The sequence below is a fragment of the Sceloporus occidentalis genome, unplaced genomic scaffold (assembly GCF_023333645.1).
Source record: "Sceloporus occidentalis isolate IW3139 unplaced genomic scaffold, rSceOcc1.0.p SCAF_10, whole genome shotgun sequence".
NCBI classification, from domain to species: domain Eukaryota; kingdom Metazoa; phylum Chordata; class Lepidosauria; order Squamata; family Phrynosomatidae; genus Sceloporus; species Sceloporus occidentalis.
The window spans coordinates 30,385,395-30,389,920 of NW_028316990.1; the positions used below are offsets into that span (position 1 = coordinate 30,385,395).

Here is a 4,526-nt window from a genome sequence, read left to right on the forward strand (position 1 = left end):
CAACAACAACAACAACAGTGACCCAATTATAGTGTTTTCTTGGCAAGATTTGTTCAGAGGAAGTTTGCCACTGACATTCCCTGAGGCTGAGCGCATGGGACTTGCCCAAAGTCACCCAGTGGGTTTCATAGCCAAGCAGGCAATCGAACCCAAATCTTCAGAGTCCAACACTCAAACCAATATACCATGCTGGCTCTTGACTTGAAGGCATGCAACAAAAACCACCACAACAAGCTTCTTTTAAAAGAGATGCACACTCGCTCCAGCTGAGAACTCTTTTCACCTGCACACTTCTCTATATTTTCCCAAAGGATAGATAATATTATACGCAAGCTGAAAACTGAAAGGGAAGAGATCCTTTCACACACATGCCTCACAACCTGGATCCATAAACACACACCTGAAAGAGGTATCCATTACATACTGTATTACAACAGCCCTGCTGGATCTCTCTTCGAAGGTCCAGCCTCCCAAAAATCATTATGTCTCCATTATTTTCAAATGTAATCCAAGCAGTTCCACAATTGGAACCATTAATTGTATCTTCTACAGCCGGCTATGGGCAAGACGGAGTTTACCAAAACCTCCCTGGCTTGTTCTGACTAAATATTTCATTTTTATGCACAGCTCTCCATCATGACAAAAGACTGAAACACCCAAAGGTGCTAAGCCGCAACCATCACAGGGATGAGCAAGACACTTACTTCAAAGGTTTGCTTTTGCCCAGATAACCAAGTACACAGAAGCAGGGAGATTATGGGGCAAACCACTTGGCAGCGGAAGGCACTCATTTCACACCTTGAACATGCAACTGATCCTCCCGTCTAATCTTTTTAAATCGCATAACCTGACATCATTTGGAATATTTCCAAAGGAGAACTAGGAGGGAGGAGTAGGTTTGAAGCACTACTACTCCTCTCTAAACTCGCCCTAATAATGCCCTCCTTTAATGTTAGGAACAAGATGGGAGTTGGGAATGCCCATGTTACTTTGATCAGGTTTACTTTGGTTAAGTCAACAGAGGCATACATGAGCAGGTTTGCTGAGCAAGTTATTTCCCGGCTAGCCATGCAGAAGAGCCAAGCCACACAATACAAAGGAAAGAGGCAAGTAAGCACATTCAGTAGCCAGTTTGACTGGAAACACAACTTCTTCCCCATATCCGTGATGATGGGCAATAGAGAGCAACTGAAACCACAGGCGTTTGTTTGGGTACAATTCCATCTTGTCCTTGTGAACAAGAATGGGGAACATGGCATCCTCCTGAAGTTGTAGGATAGCAGCTTCCATCATCCCTCACCATTGGCTATACTGGTAGGGTTATTGGGAAGTGCAGTTCAACAACATCTAGAGATGTACTAGACGTACTAGGAAATGCGCCAGAACCGTAAGTCAATGCAACAGCAGAAACAAAAATACAACCAGCCACATCCTTTCGTGTATTGAACCCAGTCTTCCTCAGCCTAGTAATCTTGGGATGCATTGGGGTAAAACCTCCATCATTCCCAGGTAGAGAATGAAGGAATTTATAGCCCAACATCCCAAGGGCATCAAGTTTGGAAAGCCAGAATTAAAATGTGCAAATGCATAAGGATTAAAATGTGTGTAGAGGACTCAAGCATTCCCCAGCTCTGTCCTAGAAGCTGCAGACAAAACCTCGAAGGAAGTGGAAATCAATAAGCACTAGAACATCATAAGAAGGTATAGAGAGAGGTCTTATAGCACCTTTTGAGATGAAGTGAAATAAAGAAGGCCTGTTACAGACTACGAAAATAAAGCTGCTTCGGGTCTCTTTGGAGGTATGCTGTTTAAATGATGCATGCATCTTAAGAATCTGGAAGCTGCACCAAAGCTGCACTCCAGTGCTTAGGAATGGAGTGTGGCTTTGGCGTGACCTCCAGACTCTTAGGACCCATGCATCATTTAAATAGCATACCTCCAAAGAGACCCGAAGCAGCTTTATTTTGGCAGTCTGTAACAGGCCGAAGTTGGCAGCATTAGCTTCCATAGACTTCAGTCTACTTCCTCAGATGCATTTAGTGGAGTGGAAACCAGGAACAGACATATATATATGCCAGTAGTATGTGAGAATGTCAGTTGAAATTCAAAATCCTTTGTAGGTAGTTTCCTCCTACAAGCCCCTAAGAAAACCCTAAGAGATGGGGTGAGTTAAGTTCCTTTCAGGATAATCTATCATGCATACTCTACACTGTAGAAATAATGCAGTTTGGCATCACTTTAAGTGCTGTCACTCCATTCTATGGAACCCTGGAATTTATAGTTCTACAACATCTTTAGCCTTCTCTGCCAAAGAGTATGGCTGCCCCACACAACCACAAATCCCAGGATTCTGTATGATGGAGCCATGGCTTTTAAAAGTGGTGTATTATTGTCAATGCCCCATATATGCAAGAAGGAAGCTTGGGCCAGACCCAAAATAGTGTGCTCCTTTCTCTCTGTGTTCAGGAGCTGCTGAAGAAGAGACGCACCATTCTTGCCAGAGGCCTGAAAGGATCACTTGCAGAGAGGCTGGTGGAAGTCGGCCAATGGCCAGATGCAGCTTCAGGCTGTAAATCGCCCATTCCCAAGGCAGCCCCTTCAAGACAAAAGGGTTTGTGAGGTTGTCTGGCTTGATCTGACATACCTGCATTACAGTCATCTAGATTTAGCGCCTGTATCCAATTTGCCAAGGCTCATCTGGAACATTAACTCTGAGTAAAATCTGCACTCATTAGTGCTGTGCATCAATTTGCAGCAGCAAAAATTCAAGCTCCAAGTTAGAGTGAATTAAGGTTGGTTAAAGAGGAAAATGTCTGCATGAAAGTAACTGTTGGGAAATATTTTGGAACAGCACAACACTGCACCATGGAGCAATGAACAAGGTTGGGCCTCGTTGCTAAAAAAAGCAAACCTTTCGACCAGCTACGGAAAACGATCATCCTTGCAGGTGATTTCAATCAGGCCAACCACAGTTACAGCTAAATTCACCGTCCGCATACACTCTCCCAGCCTTTTTACAACCTCTTCTGGGCTGTATTCCAACCGACCAGCTAGCCTTGATGGAAGAAGCCAGTTTTGGTCAGCCACAGCTTGGAAGAGGTTGTTTATCCTTGTTTGTTTTGAACTACAACTCCCAGAATCCCCCAGCCAATGCTGGCTGAGTGATTCTGGGAGTCGTAGTCCAAAACAAACTCCTCTGCTTCCAACTTTCCACAATCTTTCTTGCTGAAAAGACCCAGAGATAACTATGGTAGCAAACCCAACAGTGGTTATCCCATCCTGACCAGATGTTACTATTGCTACCATGGAATTTGAAGTAAGAGGGAGCAACACCATTACATGCATGCAGATACACACAAGTTTGGGGTGAAAACTACATTAAGATAGGGCAAAACATCTTCTAGAACATGGCCACACAGCCCGAAAAACCCACAAAAAACGATGGAGGTCGGCCAAAAACGCCTTCAACTTCATATGTGAAATCAAAGTCCTGCAGAATCTTGTTTAGACTGAGCCCAGTTTAGATCTTCAATCAATCAATCAATCAATAAAATAAAATAAGAATGTCCTGCATACAAATAAAGAAAGGCTCAGCGGAAAGTTCTTCCTGGCACCTGTTCTTGGCTATTCTTCTCAATAGGCCATGTTGAAGGAACACCATTGAAACATACCAACTCTCACCTACAGTCTCAACTAAACATCCCAAGAAAAGCCTTACAACCTTTACCATGATCCATCTGGTACTGGCCCTTCCATCAGCCAGCATGAAGCAGATGCTTCAGTCAGCTGATCTGGGGTGTCACAAAAGACCAACAAACCATCATTGTATTATTTTTTATTCCCACATTACTGTGAGTCTGAGTTTTCCTGCCATCTCAGGCGCAAGGAGACCTTGTCCAGCCTTGGGTGCTTGTGTACCTCGATTTGTGGAGGCAGGGGCCAGCCTCAATTTGAAGTAACCCTCATGGACCCCAAAAGGATTCACAGTGGCAAGATGACCAGAGTTGGACCATACAGCAAAAGCATTATATAGAGTATAGCAAACTGATAGAGTAGGCATTAGCAGAAATACAACTGGTTTCCCAGCCCAAAAAATGTACCCATGACATCACCCCTGCATGAAGAACAAAGATACACACATGTGTGGCCATGTTCTAGAAGATGTTTTGCCATATCCTAATGTAGTTTTTACCCCAAACTTGTGTGTATCTTCATGGCCGGCATCCATAGATTTTGGGGGGTTCTTCGGGCTATGTGACCATGTTCTGCATGAGTTTATTCATGCCATTTCGGGTATATGTACCCCACTCACTTCCATGCCAGCATTCTCTGAAGATGCCAGCCACAGTTGCTGGCAAAATGTCAGGAATAAACTCTTCTAGGTGTATAAATTATATACATACATAGATATATAGTGTCCATGTATACATGCAAAAATACACAGACAGGTGGACTCATTGCCAAGGACAATCCAAGAGAACCCAACAACTGCAGTCCCAAACCCTCCAAGACTAGAGCAACCTCAC

General features: G+C 43.8%; 1 protein-coding gene across 5 annotated transcripts in view; it reads right to left on the reverse strand.

Annotated features, from left to right (window-relative positions):
* RAB11FIP3 (RAB11 family interacting protein 3) overlaps positions 1–4,526 on the reverse strand; it is an 81,049-nt gene that overhangs the window by 75,415 nt on the left and 1,108 nt on the right. The window lies entirely within an intron of this gene.